This window comes from Paroedura picta, chromosome 4, assembly GCF_049243985.1.
Source record: "Paroedura picta isolate Pp20150507F chromosome 4, Ppicta_v3.0, whole genome shotgun sequence".
NCBI lineage: Eukaryota > Metazoa > Chordata > Lepidosauria > Squamata > Gekkonidae > Paroedura > Paroedura picta.
Window position 1 is genome coordinate 43,804,498 of NC_135372.1, and position 20,091 is coordinate 43,824,588.

The window sequence follows — 20,091 nt, forward strand, 5'->3', positions numbered from 1 at the left end:
AACCTCCTGGACATCACCATTTTCATCGTCATGGGATATTAGAGACAGGCTGAAAGCATTCTCTAGTGCACTGATGTCTTCTTATTGAGACTCAGGGTGTTGCGTTCATAATGGTAGGTTTCAAAATAAGGACGTTGCATAATTTCAAATGCTCAGTGTTTGGGGCTTCCATGGGAACAATTTCCTTTCCCCCATACCATTTCTGCATTAGCAATATCGTTTGGATTTGAATTTTTAAAGGGCCAACTTTTCTGTCTGCTTCCACATTAAAATACATCATTCCAGGCGCAGTCCCAAATTGCCATCTGACTTACCACACATTTTGGAAATTCCCAGTCACAGAGATTTGATCAGTCAAGGCGGAATCTAATTTGGGGCTGCCCAATGTGAACATGTGTGCATTCAGGTTTTTCCCCATACCTGCCATTTTGAGTTTGGGCATGCCCCTTTCCTTATCACGATTCCCCCTTTCTTCTGCCTAAACATAAAAGGGGTGATCATGTTACAACACTGTTTCTAATTTTTGAAAAAGCAATCTTCCACAGCAACATTGTAATGCAATAGCCCCCCCCGGGGGGGGGGTTGTTAAAAATTACATTCAGGAAACTTTGGGGAGAAGGGGGGGAGATGATCAAGGGCGTAGAATGGTAGGATTAAAGAATACAATGAAGACAAAGGTGCAGGTAGGAACCATTTTGCAAAAAAACACACTGTTGAAAAGGGGAAGGGAGCAAAGCATGAAGGTGGCTGCCCCCATTAGACCCAGTGTAGAAAGCACATTGCGAATTTCAGCCTGGAGTCCATTAGAGCAACTAAAAACACTGGCCTGGATTAAATGAATGAAGCTGTTAAAGCACCATATAATTGTCCTGGTTCAACCTGGCAATGGTGTAAGCCAGTGGTCCCCAACCTTTTTATCACCGGGGACCACTCAACGCTTGACAATTTTACTGAGGCCCGGTGGGGGGGGGTAGTTTACTCCTCTACTCTCAACCACTGCCCTAACGCTCTCTGATCGCTATGGTAATGTTTAAACATCCCTTCAAAATAAGATACAGACACGCCACAACAATGAACATAAGGAACAATTTATTTTCATGGAAATTTTAACTCATGACAATGACAAATCAATGGGAACCCTGAGCTTGTTTCTCTGCAACGAGATAGTCCCATCTGGGAGTGATGGGAGACAATGACACCCAAAGTGTGTTGTAAAGGGCTGGGGGGGGAGAAGGCGTCCTTCGTGGCACACCTCCAATTAGTCGACGGACCACATGTGGTCCGCAGCCCACAGGTTGGAGATCGCTAGTGTAAGCCATTCCTGGAAACTCTGATTTTCTGCAATGTTTTTCTCCCCATGAAAACCCCACTTAGAATTGTAATCTCCTTTGCACACCCGTCTCTCCTCCTCATTCATTTCCTGTACATTAGATGTTCACTTTACTTTCCCAAAGCACTAACAATTACTCTGACAGTCATTATTTTTCCTCAGCAGTTACAAACTTTAAATCCTGCCAAGAGGATGAACTTCAATTTTGCTACCTACAACAAGTTTAACACTAATTAAACTTCAAAATGCTCTATGTATATTTAATTGCATGAAGCTTCCTAGATCTCCAGCAGCCAGCCTTGGATTAATTTACATAATATCTATGTTATGTTAAGAAAATATGTACTGTCAGCAGGAAACAAGCTGTAATGAGAAGAAATTCTGTTTTTTTCCTTAAGGACTGCATTTCTTGTCTCTCTCTGCGTACTTATGTGAGAGAGAGGGGATGGGAGGGATTCTTTTTGGATCACTGTACTTGGAATAATTATTTCAAATCTAAACTCTGCTATTTAAAAGTGTGTTGCAAAGGATACTCAAATTGACAATCCACTGTACTTTCCAGTTTCTGCAGGGATTCCCTGTAGTTTTTATTAAATACAAAGTTGAATAATAAGTTTTGAATTATAAGGACTGAATAACATAGGCAGAACAATTGTTTCCATTTTTTAACCTTGAAATCTCTCTACAGCAACCCCTTTGCCAAGATAACGTTACACAGCTACCCTGGAATGGGCATGAGTGTGGGAGGGGAATTTTAATTGTTATATTGTTTTATACATTGTTGTGAGCCACTGCTCCCAGGCCAGCTGACTCACAGCAGCCTATAAGATCCATTAATAAATAAAAATACATTTTAGTGCATTGAAGAAGATTCTGAGTGTTTCAGGAATATTGCTGTAGTGGGGGACAGTGATGCTCTAGGAACTCTATCACTATGTTTTTTACCTTGTAGATTTGGGAAATTCTTAGAGCACTGTGGGAGGTGGTGACATCACTTCTGGGTACAAACTTGGAAGTGACATCACCAGGAGCCCAGCAGTCATGAGGAATTCCCTAACCTGGGCAACCATGATCTAATCATAGTTCTCCAAGGGCTGTTCTCACAGAGCAGTTCTAACGGAACTCCCTCAGCCTTACCTATCTCACAGGGTGTCTGTTATGGAGAGAGGAAGGGAAGGTGATTGTAAACTGCTTTGAGTCTTTTTCAGGTAGTAAAAATGTTATATAAAAATCAACTATTCTTTTTCATCCGCTCTGGCTCCTGTTCCCACTATTGCTCCAGCAGCTGGCAGGAAGAAAAGAACGATCATTTGCCTAGAGTAGATTCACATTACTTCCCAGTTTTCCTGGGGCATGGCAGCACCTCCGATGTTCTCACCCACTAGATGCCTACCAGTTGCCAGCCATGCCTGGCAGCCCTAGACATCATGGCTGTGCTGGCTCAGGTTGCAGGCTGGAGATGTCAGGTTACTGCTGGAGCAGCCTAGCAAATTTCAGAATAAAGCTTGGTTGAAGGAAAAGTAGACTGGATGAACACTGAATTGAGCCAGGAGTTCAGAGAGTCAGGCAAAGGCAGTCTGATAAGCATAGTCCAAGAAGTCAGATCTGGAGGCAAGATTTCTGGTAATCTCACAAAACAGAAGACTGGTGAGGTAAGTGGCAGCAATGCAGCAAGAAAATTTCATAGTTGCCCTTTTGCCATCCCAGCTGCCTATAAATAGTTCTCTCCTGCAATGCTAACCTTAATCCTGAGACAACTCACCGCCTTCTAACAGACAGCACTGGGTCAGAAGCCATGCACTACAGCTTTTAATTTGCAGCTCACTCCAAAGACCTGCCTGCACAGTTCTGCAGGTGTACTGGGTAAGTTGCCAACCTGATGGTCTTCAGCTGGTCTCAGGCTGGGAGGATGGGGTGGGCTGGCAAGCTAAGGTGCTCCTGGAGGCACTTCCAGCTGGGATTTCTGGGCAGCTTGCCTTTCCAATTCATCTTCACGGGGTTCAGCTAGTGCCATGCTCTTACTGCTCTGTTCTTCCTCCAAAGAGTACCCCCTGGTCTGAGGCTTGCTCATGACACCAATTTTGCATGATGTGAGTTCTGCACTATGGCAATCTCACCATTTTCTGTTTCTCACATGCAGGATTCCACCCCATCACCTCACAGGCTGAGCTGTCCCTTATTTAAAGGTCTACGGCTGTCCCATCTGTAACCATTATATATTTTGGAAGCACCACTGTGGGTAGAGCGGTGTCCAGGACCTGTCTGAGTGTCCAGACATTGCTTCCGGCTCCATGGGCCAATTGGGGCACACCCAGCAAAGCTGGGTGCACCTGGATTGGGCCGGTCCCTGAAGCACCCACCCCCAGAAGCCAGCTGTGAGGCGCACATGCAATCTCGCAGGCACACTCTCCATGGGTGCCAAGGAGGGTGCTCCCACTCTGCCCTGGCCAGCCCACTGTTTGACCCAACTGCCAACTCACGCAGCAGGCTGGCTGCAGGGATGTCGGCCAAGCCACCAGTGGCGTGCACAGGTAGGGTGGCAGTGCTGCCCTCAGGGGGGGCCACCGGTAGCACCCGTTGCATTGCTGGATGCAATGGGCTTTCAGGCTAGTAGTATCATATTTTTATGCTAGTTCATTCCTGGAATTTGAGGGAAGTAACGAGATCACTTTCTTCATTTATACTTGTGAAAATGGCACACAAGAGACTTTTGAGTGTTCAAAAACAAACAAAATATTTCATTCAACAGAGGGGGGGAAGGTCACGTGAAACGAGGGGGAGGAAATCTGATGTAAATCAATAATAATTCTGAAGTAACGTCATAATTTCCACATATTCCAGTTCATATGTTTCCAGAATGTGAAGGTTTTAAGCTTTCTGAAGCTTTCCCGTGTTTATTAAACAATTCTGTATAAGTTCTTGAGTTTAGCTACCGTATATACTCGCAAATAAGCCAAGTTTTTCAGCCCTTTTTTAAGCTGAAAAAGTCCCCCTTGGCTTATATGCGGGGAAAAAACAGCTGCCATACAAGACAGGAGGATGGGGGTTGGGAGACAAGTATACTTAGCTGAAGAAGCAGAGGCAGGAAGAAGTAGAGATGCAGCAAGCCTGGGAGCGAAAGAACAGTCTCCACCTCCCTCCCCCCACTGCCTTAATTAGGCTAGCACGAGGCTAACACATGTTGCTGCTGCTGAAGGAAGCTCTGAAGTTTCTGTCTCAGAGGAAGAACAGAGAGCAGAAGAAGGAAACACTCCTAGAGGAAGGAATGGAAAGTGGAGGGAACAGAACACCGGGCTAAGAAGAAGGAAAGGAGCACCGAATTGGATATAAAAAGGCAAGAGGGGTCAGAGGGAAAGAGGGAGGAGGAAGGTGGGAAGAAAAGGGAAAAAAAGATCCTGGCCAAAATGGGAGGGGAGGAAAGGAGAAAAGGCCACTATCCAAGCACCACCCTCGGCTTATATGTGAGTCAATAAGTTTTCAAGCATTTTGTGGTGAAATTAGCACGACCCTCGGTTTATATGCGGGTCGGCTTATATGCAAGTATATATGGTAATCTTCACATTTCAGAAGGCAAGAATACACTACCAAATACCCTAAATACTTATCTAAACAAACCATGGATCACTCCACTCTTTAGAGCTACTATACTTTTCAACTGGGCAGGGCATTACTTCTCTAAACTAGAAGATCTGTTGCTGTTTTCAGAATGCCACCAGGGGGGGGGGGAGTTAAGAACGTCACACTCTGTAGGCAGAGGTCTTTGTGCTCATGGAAATACTGGGCTGAATCCAACCCCCATCTTCATAATTCCAGGCATTTTCTACATTGTTATAAAAAAATCTGGATCCAGTAATCAGCATGTAGCTTTTGATTCCTTTTGGTCATTATATCTTGATTCTATCTATGATGCTTGAGAGTAATTATTTTTGCTGCTTTAGAAAGTTGCTATACCTTACAGAAATCTTTGGGTTGATGGATGTATACTGATAGACTCCCTTGACATGGTAGTAGTCTAATCTATTATTTATTTGCCTGCTCACAAATATGACAAAAAATCTTTTGTTTAGCTTCTTTAAAACTTGTAGTATGCTGTATTGTCATGCCTTTCTACAACTTATTAAACTAATTTCTATTTCCCAAGTTAATCCCAACTGAATGTTTTGCATTTGCCTTATAATTGTTCAGTAAATTAAACCACATTTTCATTGTTTTATGAAGGCATAAGAAACACTGTAGTGTCCAATAAAGGTTTGCAATCCCACCAATTTTTTGCAGGCACATCTGGTAAAGTTGCACATCAGATTAATTAGTTTCATGTTTTTTCCCATTTGAATTGTATAAGATGAACACTTAGTCAATACCAAGAAAACATGCTAACAGACAAATGAGAGGATCAGGATCATGGGATGCCGAGTCTGGCTTGGCCAAATCTTTGTGACAACGTATGCAGAATAATTTTTCCGAACGAAACCAAAATAGTTCAAAGAAATTTCTTCCACTTTCCATAATTCTGCACCAGCCACCATGCTTTGAAAAACACAGTTCCTTCCTATATAATACCATAGTGATGTCAAACACTTGATATGTCAAATGCCTAGTGGCAATATTAGTCATTCATTAAAAGAAACCCCATCCACTCTCAAACAGAGCCTTTACCAAACAGACACCAGTTATCCTTCGATTTTCTTTCTTTCTTTTCTTTATTTGTTAAATTATTTTGTGTATCAATCTGCAATGTGGAATGGCATTAGTTTTAGCAGGCAGACTCCTCTTTCTTACCGAGGGACAGTTAGATGTTCATAGATGCCCCTCATATAACATCAACACAAATATTAGATGCAATATGTTGTCAGGACAAAAATGACAAAGAAATAGATGTTAGCCAGATCATACACTGTGTGGAATGAGCCTCTTGTGGTGCAGAGTGGTAAGGCAGCCGTCTGAAAGCTTTGTCCATGAGGCTGGGGGTTCAATCCCAGCAGCCAGCTCAAGGTTGACTCAGCCTTCCATCCTTCCGAGGTCGGTAAAATGAGTACCCAGCTTGCTGGGGGGTAAACGGTAATGACTGGGGAAGGCACTGGCAAACCACCCCGTATTGAGTCTGCCATGAAAACGCTGGAGGGCGTCACCCCAAGGGTCAGACATGACTCGGTGCTTGCACAGGGGATACCTTTACCTTTACCTTTACACTGTGTGGTCCAACAGGATACAGAAATGGATGCTAGCCAGAGGCAAGTCTGGAGTTTAGAATGTTCCTTCTTATGCATTCAGTTCTGAATGTGTGAGAAAGAACAGCTGACTGACTCATGACTTCCTCCCCACTCCAGGAAGTATAATTTAGGACAATAGGTCTCCCAAGAACTTTTGAATGATATCATCAGTTCCCAGACCCATTTCCCCTGTACACATTTACCATAATTAGACAATACTTAACACTATTCTCCAAACCTGGTTTGATTTACACCTAAAGTTCAATTCCTTGTAAACCCCTTATGCCTCTCCCAGATCATTGTTCAACCCTGAAAAGCCCATCAAGGTATTGTTTTAGGGGGCCAGCATGTATTCTCCATAGCACAATGTTTGTGTGCTTTTGAACCTTCTGCATATCCACAGTTGAAAGGGAGCCTCCTTCACTTCTCCCTGTGAAATGCTGGTCATTTTTATGCTGCTTCTGTGGACCTCTATCTTCAAGACTGGTAAATATTGCCTCCCCAAAATTGCTATCTTCCCTCTCCTCCCCAATTTATTCTTAGCTAGCCTTGTATGCATTTTCAGTGCGTTTGTGCCATTTTATTATTTTCTTTTAAATAAAAACTTTTTCCAATGAACCTAGCATGGTTTATTTTGAGAGTTCTCTTGAGGGATCAATCTCTGTATACATAGGTGGAGAATCCTCATTTAAACTAACTTTCTCCAACTAATTACCCTCTTTGGATAACATCAACATTTCTGTATCTATCATTTATGTCATGGAAAATTAATATTGCACATTTCTGGTATCATAGGCCACTAGGATGACTGCTGTCCCTGGAATTTCCTCTCTAGATTCCACCTTTTCATTGACCACATGCAAATCTGGAGAAAGCTCAGAGTTCAGACAGACTCAAAATTCCACTAATGATAACCATAATGTCTACAATATGTGCACTTATAGAGAAACACCTTTAACAGTTAATTCTGAAAGGTTTCTGATAACGACTGAAGATGTTTTGGAGGTGTTAACAATCATCACCATATTTTTTCTGTCCTGCCCTGCCATATTACTCAGTGCAGGTGACAACAGTAAAACAACATATATATCTTGCCATCAGAGAAGCATAAACAAATTAGCAGAGTTTCCCCTGGGTCTTCTTGCAACCATCATGTAAACTGAGATTTCTGCCAATAAATCAGCAGCACTTGAGATATTTTACACCTGATTATGGTGGAATTTTAAAACTTCATGACATCACTGAAAGTTTGATTTTGTTCTCAAAGTTTCAAATCCAACTTACTCTGCTAAAATGGTAGGCAGTTAGTAAATTGACTGACCACCGAACCAAGAGGAAGTGTCTTCCCACATTCATCCTATGAATGGCAAAAAAGTCATTCATCCGACACCAGTTCAGACAGGGGTACATGGCGAAGACTTTCCTATAGAATCGCCAAGGGTCGGACATGACTGAATAGATGACATCATCATCAGTTCTGCATCGGGACAGGGATCCATGGAGTTGGATTGATTGAAATGTAATCCTGCCTTTCTCCTATAATGTTGGGATCCAATAGATTTAAATTACACACTTAAAAGGTAAAGAGGGGGAACAACACAAGGGCTACTATCCCAAGAATTTTCCTGTGACTAATCTAATGAATAAAACAGGACTTCCTTCCAAACAGACCTGCTAAGCCTTGCTCCAAGAAGGAGTTAATAAAGAGAAATATTCAGTGAGTCATGAGTGAGCAGCACTCTGGATGAACTCTGGAAATTAAAACAAAGTTAATTCCTATTACACCCAAACTCATAATGAGTATGTGAGACACCAAGCGTATGAGCTAAATAAGGTTTAATTAATGGCTGATTTTCATCATCAATTTAATTTTTCCATTTTGAAAGAAAGACCATGTTGTTCAGAATCTAGGGAGATCATATCAGGAGTTTGGAAGTATGTGTAAGAATGGTCATGTTTTCCTCTCTAGAAACAGGAAAATTTACGATAAAGTACAGATACTTTCTTTTCAAGCATCAAGTGGGTCATGCTAATTCTCAACCAAAGTGACTAGGATTTATGAAAATATATTCACACAGAGAGAGATAACAGACATAGACAAAGTCAAACATTATTTTTCCCTCAGATATTTAATTCCCGAGCAACAATGGAGTTTTAGTAAACCATGTTTACCCCACCACTCCCTGGAACAATTACAGAACAACAGATGTAATGCAAATGAATCAATACATAAACAACTTTTTCTAAATAGGAAATAAAGGATCTGTATAATCCCCATAGTTTTAAATAAGTATATTAGCCTTGTGCATAGAAATTACCATAATCCAAATAAACCTCATATAATTTTAATAGGATCCTCATTAAAACAAATACAAGAAAAAAAAGACGACATATGTTGGCCTTTCAGAATTTTATTCAGAATAGATCCTTCTTCCCCTTAAGGATAAAGTCAGTCTCTTCACCTCTACCTGCACTCCACCATGATAATTCATTCTCATTTTTTAAATTTGAATCCCCTCCCCTTTTTTTTTCTTTCCCGGATGCCAGGAGAAGAAATTTCAAATCCGCTTTTGCAGTCCTACCCTATTCAGACTTTCCTCATCCAACAAGGAAGGTAAGATTTGTTCATGCATATTTTCTTAAGTTGGTGTCTTTTCCAGAGTTCCTAATCAATTAAATAGATTGTTATTTAATATACCTGCACATTTCACTTTTCAGTTTTCCATTTAATCTTTCTCTACACAATTATCTTCTCCAGCTGGGCACTCTATCCTCAATTTCATTCTGATTATAATTTCCATTGGTATTCAGTGCCATTTTCCTAGAAGCACAGAGATTTGGCTGGTTAGTTCAAATCAATAAGCGATTTCCTGATCCCTGAAGCTGCTGGCCCACACATTCTTTTCATTTTGGCCCATTTTTCCTTCCACTTATCCTCCCTTCTCAATCTCCACCCCCCCCCCCCAATCCTCATTCTTCTGGACTGCACTCTTTTTCCTTACAATTATACTTGGAAAAGTTATATAGAAAAATCAGCACTACAACAGTTTCCAATCAAATTGAACCTCAGTCCCTCCAGAGGAATAGAGCTGCAGAGTAACACAGCATTTTGAAAGTATGCAATTATTAGTTAACTTTGTGAATGAGTCACAGATGCAAACTCACAGTGCTTTGAGGTTTAAAAGAGAGTAATCTTTACTGGAAAAGATTATTTACAAATATATATCTTATTTATTTGCTTCAGTCTTCTTACTGAGTACCAAAGCTTCAAAGAGTGGTTACAAAAACAGCACATTGCAAGTTTCTGTGGCTAGGCTGCAAGCAGACTACGTGTCCATACATTAGCAGAGACTTAATGGGTGCTCCTTGTTTGCTTCTGCAAAGAGCTGCTCTCCCTGAAGAATGAGGGAGTGGGTGGGAGCTCACCGTAAACAATGGAATCTCCAGAGCACATGGCTCAAAATTCCCTGCAACCTCAGAGTGATCATTAGGTATCACTAGTGAGCACATAGGTACAGCTTAGCTGTTTAAACAGTTTGCCAACAGCTCTTCAGGGTTGCTTTCACCAAACTGCAATTCCAACAATTTCAGTCTGATTGACCTCCCAAGATTGTTGTGAAGATACAACAGAAAAGAATGATGTAAACTATTTCAGGTTCCCATTGTGGAGAAAAACGGGGTGTAAATTAAGTAGATAAATAACTATAGCTCAAGATAGGGAGCAAATAAAAAGTTGATTGGTGTCTGGATGGTAGGGTTACCAACCTCAAGGTTCCAGCACTGGTTGGAAAATAACTGGAGATTTTGGGGGTGGAGCCAACAATGGGTAGGATTTGGGGTATGGAGGGACCCCAGTGGAGCATAATGTTATAGAGTCCACCGTCTAAAGCACCCACTTTCTCTAGGGGGATAGACTTCTGTCATTTGAAGACGAGTTGTAAAACCAGGGGATCCCCAGGTCCCACCTGGGAACTGGCATGCCAACTCGGGTGATAGTCCTTGGCTGCAATTGAATTGTCAGAGGAGGGAGGGGCAATTGGGCATCAGCAGGAAAATGGGGAGAGGAAGGACAACCTCTCCAGATGCCTTGGAGCAGGCAGAAAGCCTGTCAGAAATAGAATGGAGAAATACAGTAAAGGCCCTAGCCTTGAAGAGGTGGAGCTAAAAGAAACTGTTAAAGACTTGAAGGGTGGAAGGCAAGAGCCCATTGGGCAGGATGCCTGTCACCTAATGCTTACATGTCCCATCCCAGGTATTTCTTTAAAAGGCCAAACTCAAAACATCCAAGGATGAAGGAATTCAGGTCTTGTCCTCAAATCCTGACAGACAGAGACCCGGGGGGGGGGGGGGATCCAGGATGAAGAAATATTTCCTTTCCTCCCCATTTCTAAGGCATTGCTCACAGGCCCACTGGGTGGGGGGGAGGGCTAAAATCTGAGCCCCCCCTCCCCTGGACTCTGCCTCCCAACCAGTCGAGTATTACACTAGTGTTGCTTGCCTGCAAAACAGAATCAGAACACTTCTATGTATGGGAAGCCAGAGACCTTTTTACCAGTTCTGCCTCTTTTAATATACTTCAGTCAACCTCTATCTTACATATTTTTACCATGATTACCACCAAAAATCATGGTGGGATAAACAGAAGCTTGCAACAATACTGATGGTGTGTTCTGGCTAATCACAACATGTACATGAAGGTCAGCTCTTGCCATCTTTGGGTAAAGCCAACTGCAGTGGCTGCCTGGCTCAAAATTGAAACAAATGGCTGATCCCTTTGGCAGCTCGAAGAACGTCAGCCATTCGCTTTCAGCCCTTTGTGTGCAATCCACCGTCTGACAAGGAGCTCACTTCATACTGTTGGATCCCGACTGTTCTAAATAACACCGCTAGCATATGAAAACGCTTAGCAGTAGAAAATTACCACTTATGGCATCCCAGGCTCTGCAATATCCCTGAGCCTGAGCCAGTCCCTAGTCTAAGTGCTGTTGCAGCAGTGATTATGATGGGAACACCACCCCAGCTGGCTTATGCCTGAGCTGCCATACTGAGGTGGGGAAGAATCAGAAAGCTAACCAACTGGCTCGGAGGCATGCTGATCAGCAATACGGGAAGGGCGATAGAAAGGAGACTTCTCTCAGTTATGGCAAGGAAAGATAGCAGAGAGTAAATAAAAGTGAAAAAACAGTAGAAAAGGGAGAGAACTAAGGCTGAAGGATCTAGGTCATTGCTCTAGGGAATGGCAGAGATTACGGTTGAAAAATTACTCGGTGCCTTTATTGTTCAGAGAGTTTACTCTGCTGCTGCTTCTTCTAAACTCCAGTTTATTTATTCAGTGCATTTTTGTTGGAAAAGGCAATGTCTGGTGTACAAAGAAGAAAAGAAGAAGACCCTGAGGGGGGCAGCAGGAAGGATAGTGAGGTCAGCCCCTTCTCTTCTGTTAAGTGTTATTCCTTGCCTGTCTCTAGATTGCTACTCTTAGGGCAATTTCCTCCTTCTCAGAAGTTCCTCATTCAGTCTCTCTCTCTCTCTCTCTCTCTCTCAGCAAGAAATGTAGATTCAAGTGGGTTGGTCTGAAGTAGCACAACAAAACATGAGTCTAGTAGCACCTTTAAGACGAACAAAGATTTATTCAAGGCATGAGCTTTCGAGTGCATGCACTCTTCCTCAGACTAAATGAACAACCATCATAAGTGTAGAGATATGAAGCGAAATAAATTGTGGCAAATTAGTAAACTGTGTCGTAATGTCCAAATTAAGCCATATGATGCCATATGATAATTCTTTGCTAAAACAGCTCATCAGTCCTTTTGAGTTCAGTTGTAGTTCACAAAAACGTTGGAGAAATAAGACGGTCCATGTTAGTAATTAATGACAACCTTTTTCCCAGTTGTGAAAATAAATAATTAAAAGAGACTAGTTGCTGACCCCATCCATCTCCACCCAAGCGTGGAAGCATCCCTGCAAGTGAGAAACTGTGCTGGCAAGTATCTTGTCCTGAGACCAGAGAGTTAAATACAACATCACATTACATATTGGTAACATCACATTACAGTTACATTGCCCCAAATAAAATAACTTAAAAAGAAGAGGGAATTGTAAGGAATATGGATATAAGATCTGAATGAGGTTAGCATCCATAGTGAGATTAAAAAAACCCTATGTCCTTGTTGAGCGGTCCCCAACCATTTTATCACCGGGGACCGGTCAACGCTTGACAATTTTACTGAGGCCCGGCGGGGGGGACGCCGCCACCACCGCTGCCTGAGCCCCTGCTCCGCTTGCTTTCCCACTGACACCCCTGACTTCCTGCCGCACGCTGGGGGGCACTGCCAGCAGCAGCTGCGCAGTGCCATACCGAGGGGGAGCCCCAGCCATGGCGGCCACAGGAGAGAACCAAAGGTGAGCCAGCGGCAGAGTGGCATGGCAGCCCCCGAGGCAGCAGCTGGGGAGGAGGACGAGGAGCAGCTGTGGCCCGGTACCGACTGATCTACAGACCGGTATCGGTCTTCGAACCAGGGGCTGGGGACCACTGGTCTAGGGTATGCCATTCTTTTGAGTGTTCTAATAACTTGCATTTCTGCAGTCTCCCTTTCTAGTCTGTTCAAGAACAGTTCTTTTGCAATAAACCAGCTACTTTGAGGTCCTTTATTGAATGTCATGGAAGGTTGAAGTGTATCCCTACAGGTTTTTCAGTCATATCATTCTTGTTGTCAGATTTGTGTCCATTAATTCCTTGGCGGAGGGTTTGACCTGTTTGCCCTATGTAGAGAACAGAGGGGCATTGCTGGCATTTGATGGCATATAAAATGTTAGAAGATGAGCAAGTGAATAAGCCTTTGATGTTGTAGGTGATGTTGTTAGGTCCAGTGATTGTGGCATTGGAGTTTATGTGGCAGCAAAGTTAGCATCTGGGTTTGTTGCAAACTCTAGTACCAGTGTCCATGTTCGCATGAGATGCTGCATTGTTGTGGGTGAGAAGCTATTTGAGATTGGGGGGTTGTCTGTGTGCAAGAAAAGGTTTACCCTGCAGTACTTGGGAAAGAGAATTGTGACTATCCAGAAGAGGTTGCAAGTCACTGATGATGCGCTGTACTGTTTTGTGTTGAGGGCTATATGTAACCACTAGTGGTATTGTCACTTTTGGGTCTGTCTTCCAACAGGTTTTCTCTTGGTATCCTTCTGGCTTTGTTTCTTGACCTCATTGGCTGGATACTTTAGTTCCAAGAAGGATTATTGTAGATCCTTCAGGTGGGAATCTCTGTCTGTGGGATTGGAGCAGATGTGGTTGTGGGTGACTTTGAGCCAGTCACAGTCACAGTTCTCCCAGAGCTCTCTCAGCTTACCTCACAGAGCTGGGCTGCTGCCAGGCATTGTGCCAGGGCAACATACCCGGGCACTTCCCGTGTACTCACGGGGGAGGGAATTCCCTGGAGTATGGGCTGCCCCAGTGTAGTATAAAACACCGGAGCTGGAAAGCTCAACACGCTGCCTGGAGAAAACAGCAGTGAGGAGGGGAGCGGGGGAGAGTGGGGGGAATGGGGCCCCCACCGCACAATGGCAAGGTGAGGCATGCCATCTGGGGGGACTTCTCCGGTTGGCTCCGCAGAGCTGACAGTGCATGCAGTGTCCCTCCAGGGGCACTGTAGGTTGTTCCGCTTATGCACGGGGCTGGTCCGACCCAGCCTCCGCTGGCACCTGAGGCATCCCAGAGAACACGGAAGATTCCATGTTCCCATTGTTGCGGGTCTTCCGGGGCGCTGTGCCAGGCCAGGGCTTGGATGGCAGCAGCGAGGTGCATAATCGGGGCTGCCCTGCTGCAGCCATCCTGGATTTCCAGCCCCGTACATAATGGGTCAGAGTGTCTTTTGTGGGGGAAGAAAGGGTAAGCCACTTTGAGAATCATTTGGGTACTATAACGCAGGGTACAAAAACTCAGCTCTTCTTCTCATGAACCCTTAGGCAACATAGGTGCCTGGCAAGAATGAAAATGACGAAACCAGTGTTTGCAAAGAAAAATCAGGATTTGAGTATGGCATAGTGGACAGAGCATCAGATTAGGGCAGCCCTTCTCAACTTTTTTATCATTGAGAAACCCCTGAAACATTCTTCAGGCTTTGTGGAATCCCAGATGTGATACAATTGTACAGACTATGCTTAGGAAGCACAACTGTGTACATGTCCATCTGGGCCCATTCTCCTTCCCATCCCATCCAGGCCCATCACTGGCCATGAAACCCTGGTTGAAAAACCCAGGACTAGGAGCTAAAAGGTCCAGGTTCAAATCCCCACTCACTCAAGAATGAAAGTTTATTGGCTGACTGTAAGCCAGTCACCCACTGTCAGCCCAAACTGCCTCACATGATTGTTGTATGGATAAAATAAAGAAGAAGAGGAGAATGTAAGCAATTTTGGGCTCCCACTGGGGAGAAAGGTGGGGTATAAATGAGGTTAATAAATCTTTGAGCCTGGGTTAACAAACCAGCCATCATTAAAATAAGCCATAGTTTTGTGTTATGTCTGAACTAAGCCCATGTTTTGCTTGGTTCATTGCCCAGACTAATGAGAAAGCTTCATTATGAATTTATTTAGGATTTATTTACAGCTGCTTAAATTTTAATTGCAAAACATTGGCATTGTCCAGAACCAATCTTATTTTAAGAATAAAATGATGAAGAGGGGAATTATATTGTAAGAAGAAGATGCTGTGGATCCCCATTGGGGAGAAAAGCAGGATATAAATATCTAAATAAAAGTATAAATGTAGATGTTCACTTGCCTTATAACAATATCATTAAGTGTAATAGGCTTTAGATTAATATTGGGTGCACTGGAGATGTTTTGATTTTGACATTGATATAGTAGCATTCTCTTAATAATGAAAAGTTGAAAGATAATCAGTGCATACATACAGCAGTGATAATATGCACAGGGAGAGGGAAATAAGACAATGTAGGAGATGAAAGCTGTGGTATACTGTTAATGTAAAATGAACCAGTAGAATGTAGAAAACAATTCATGACACCTTGATTCCATTAAAAAAAAAAACCAAGGTGTGACGAGGTGCACATTTTAAAAGCTTAGAACTGATGTACAAACAGTAAAGAACTGTGAAGGGTTAATTCTTCACAGAAACAGAAAACCTTTACTGACAGGTAGGGTTGGGCGCTTTGGCTACCGAAGCAGCCATTCGCACCCAAAGCAGCCAGCACCACGGCACGGGGGGGGGGGCGGTGCGGGTGGTGGCACGCAAGCTCTGTGCCTGCATGTGTCAACTGGTGCACCAGCACCACCCCTCCCCTCCACGCCACGGTGCTGGCTGCTTCAGGCGCGAATGGCCACTTCGACAGCCGAAACACCCAACCCTAGTGACAGGCTGCTCCAAGCAATCTGATTAGTTAGCATCTGCTGAGAAGAAAAAGACTTGAGAGCTGCATGCTGAGGACAGTCAGATTTCTGCCTTGACTGAGTGGAGTACTGACAGTTCAGCCCTAGCTGATAACAGTCAGGTACTGACAATTTCAGAATTCAGCCCTGACTAGGAGCAGTTTTATCACACACAGGAGAAGTGGGAAAAGCTGGCAAGGATGAATGGGCAGTTAGATGGAGGCTCACATTCAGTCCAAAGAAAGGGGATACGTCTTCTAAACCATTTCCACACTTTGTGCCTGGCTGTTTTACCTCAGACATCTATATTGAGTTGGTTCAAAAATTTCAACCATGGGTCTTTCCCCTTTATATTGAATAAAATATTTAGTTAATTTTGAATTTTAACATGTCTCAAGTGCCATTTTCAGTTAAAGGGTGATCCCGCCCTTTTCCTTGGGTTCTGGGGCAGAGACCACAGTAAAATATCATACTGCCACAAGGTGCGACTGCCAAAGTTTTTCAGGAAAGAAGAAAACAGATCTCACTAGGGCTGCTCAGTCAGAAAGAGGGGAGAAATGAAGGAACAAATCTTGTAGTTGAGGGAGAAATATGGCTGCGGCCATCATACAAAGCCAGGGCATTTGTGACTCCAAAACCTTAGATGAAATTCAAGCAGCGTTTCAGAAGCATGCTAGTGTGAGGACCATTGGGATCAATCCTTGAGCATAGATGTCATCATGAATCCCTTGTCCTTATCTGGGAACTCATGATCTGAAGCTGAGATCTAATCAGGATCTAATAAGCTACCTGAACTTGTGGGTGGTTTATTCTGTATAGCAGTGGTCCGCAACCTTCCGGTTGCTGCGGACCGCTGCTCCGGATTGGCGGGAGAGGGCGGCCTGGGGCCCTGAGCAACCGCGGCAGTCCCAGCGCAAATGCGTTTGCGCCCGTTAGGGGCGCAAATGCACGTGCGCAGCAGTCCGCACATGCGCGTTTGTGCCGCCGCCATGCCGGCGGCCACGGCTCCCTCTCCCGGCCCCTCCGGGCCGCCAGCAAATCGGCCACCAAAGCGGCCAATTAGCTTGCGGCTCGGCAAGCTTCTCCCCCCCCCATCCCGAAACAAGAAGCTTGCCGGGCCACGAGATAATCGGCTGCTTCGGCGGCTGATTTGTTCGCGGCCTGGCGAGCTTCTCGCTTCGGGGGGGGCAGGAAGAGGGCGCTGCGGCCCGGCGCCAAGGCCTTCGCGACCCGGTACCGGGCCATGGCCCGTGGGTTGGGGACCACTGCTCTATAGTGAACGTTATATAGCTGATCTATCATAGCTAAAGCAGGAGAACTACTGGCATAGTGTGGGACATGCTGGTGAACTGGTGACATCATTTCTGACTCAATTTGCAAATCATACCACCTGGAGCAATGTGCTAGCATTTGCCTGAACCTCTATGGTTTATGCTATAGCATTGCCCCTCTATGATATGACTCACAGTCATGCTGAAAGGGATATCACCATATTACCATCACTGCCAGCCCCTCCTTTCCTCCCACCAACCAAGTGAGGGGCGACAAGAGAGGAGAGCCATCTTCCACCAGTCCGGGATGTCTGGCAACCCTAATCTCAGCCACCCTCTTTCGAGCAGGGGAATTACACAAAATGGCTACCAGCTCCTTTCAAGTACATCAGAGCTCACATTAGCCTGTTTCCACATTAGCCTTTTTTTGTACATGATCATGTGGAGGAATTTGGCAGTTCAAGGCATCTTAAAGTTAAAAGCCTCATCCTGACAGGTTCTTATATTGAGAGGCAAAAGAATAGTTAAGATAGGCCTTGACAGCAAGCAGGCTGTCAAGGTTGGCTGCTTTTTGTTTTCATTCCACAGAGTGTGCTGCCTCAGGCTTAGACAGCCACAACTGCTGTGCCAGTAGGGGAGAAGAAGTTCATCGCGTGGAACAGTCTGTATCTCTTCAGGTGAGTTTAAAAAAAAATACAAAGTTGAGCCTACAGGCTAGATCATGCTCATAGGCCACACTACACGGTGAAAAGATGAGGAGAGCTGGTGACACACAGCCTCTTTGCCATATCCAGTGCCATCCACAACAAACAAGCCTGACCCGAAAATAGGTAGGGTCGGTGACTTATTCTCAGTCAGCAGAATAGTTGTTTAGAAAAGAGGGAGGTGGGGGAACGTGCAGGCTACTGTACGACTAGAATATTCATAGTCTGTTACCCAATAGGTATACCTGTCAGGGTTGTAATGTGCAAAGGAGTCCTTTTGCTAGCACTGAACAAACATGCGTACTTTGGGTACTCCAATATTTGGGATCTAGCCTGTGTGTAACAAGGTCCAAATACAAATCGACACTTAGAAAAATGGGGGGGCGGGGTCTCTTAAAAAGAAGGGCCTTTTATTTTATAAACAGAAGTCTAATTTATTCAAAACAATAGAATGAAAATAAAATCACAGGAAGTTAAATATCGAGGAAATGTCACAATCTGTCCCTAGCAAACCCGCCTACTGCTGTGGAATAAAAGTAAAAGGGAGAAAGACACATACAAGACAGTGTACAGAAGGGTTATGTAGGGGTTGAAAGTGACACCGGTGTGACCTTTTCCTACACTGATCTATCGGCAAAGGAACCCATATGCACTTTCTAGAAACTATACATAATTAAATGTATTGTCTACAAAGATCTCCTTCCTATTGGTCTTATATCTGAGGAGATACTATGTTTTTCTCCATTTAAGACATTTGGTAAGGATGTAAAAGAACTATGCTTTTAGTTATTTAAACAAATAAACATTTATTTGCCTCCCCAAGAAGCTTGCCCAAGGCAGCTTACAAAACACAACATAATGAAGCCCCAGCCATAGCATAATTAAAGACCCAGCCAGAACATAAAAACATAGGCCACTGGGCAGTTAAAAATAATGGTTCTGTACAAGGCATGCTAAAATTGTATTTAAAGGTCTCTTAATTAACAGTCTGATGGTACAGAAACAGTTTGACCTGGTGCCTAAAAGAGAGCAGCAGAGGAGCCAGGAGACCCGGAAGGGGAAGGGCATTTCATAAATGAGGTCCAACTACTGAAAAAGTTCAGCCTGTGGTTGTCACCTTCTGAGCTAGACAATTCAACAGCCACAGGTCACAGTGATAATATGGGATCATGTTCCCTCCCCCTAAAAATGTATTTTCAAGTCCTGAAACTAGGTATGGTGTTAACAGTCAGACCACTCTGCGCATCAAGGGGCAGTTTATAGCTTAAAGATGACCGTTCTCAATAAACTAAGCTCATAATACTTTTTGTTAAGACTGGTTGGCAATACATATATCAATCAATATATTCCCTATTAGCTCCACCTCCATATCACATCACCCTACTCCACTGTGTAAGGTAATTTTCCCACTTTCCCAGACACAGCTATCATTCCCAGGTGCAAAACCCAACTGTCAGACTCTGGGCTTCAAGGACATAGTTATGCAGATAACTCTGTAACTGCATAATATGTTAATGTTATTGGGGGTTATTTTGTTCTGTTGATTTTGGATGCGCCAATAAAGGTATTCTGATTCCAGCCACTACAGAGATCAAAATGAAACTAACCAAACCATTAATCAAAGCAATCCCAAATTTCCAAATTTACCAAATGCTCACTCCATCTCCCCGCTGTAAAATACACAGAAATACAACAGAATTACAAGCATGCAAACATTTCAAACATGGCAGGATGCAGATACCAGCAAGAATCCTGACATTCTACCTCTTAAACCAGAACCCTTCCATTCTTCAACTGGGAGATAATTTCACAGGATATTGTGTGAAGCTTTCTGACCAAACTGGGGACCTTCATGTGCTCAGAGTCCACCCATTCATTATTGCCATCTGAAAACTCTTTCCAAGCAATCAAATATTGGAGATGCCCCCTATAAATTTCATAGTTGAATTTGGGATACCTCATAATAATTCTTGCCCACCATAATAGAAACAGGGTCATCCCATGGTGGTTATCACTCATCCAGTTCCAGAGACCACTCAAGAAGGCTGCAATTAAAAATGGGTGCACATTGCAAGAAGTCTTTGGTAAAGCAAACTCTACAACCATTTCATTGATTACCTTAGCCACCTTAAATGACCCAGCATATTTATGTCCCAGTTTTCTGCATGGCAGCTGGCATCTCAAATGCTTAG

General features: G+C 43.7%; 1 long non-coding RNA gene across 1 annotated transcript in view; it reads right to left on the bottom strand.

Annotated features, from left to right (window-relative positions):
- LOC143836767 (uncharacterized) overlaps positions 1 to 20,091 on the bottom strand; it is a 191,083-nt gene that overhangs the window by 156,394 nt on the left and 14,598 nt on the right. The gene's annotated exons all lie outside the window — the stretch shown is intronic.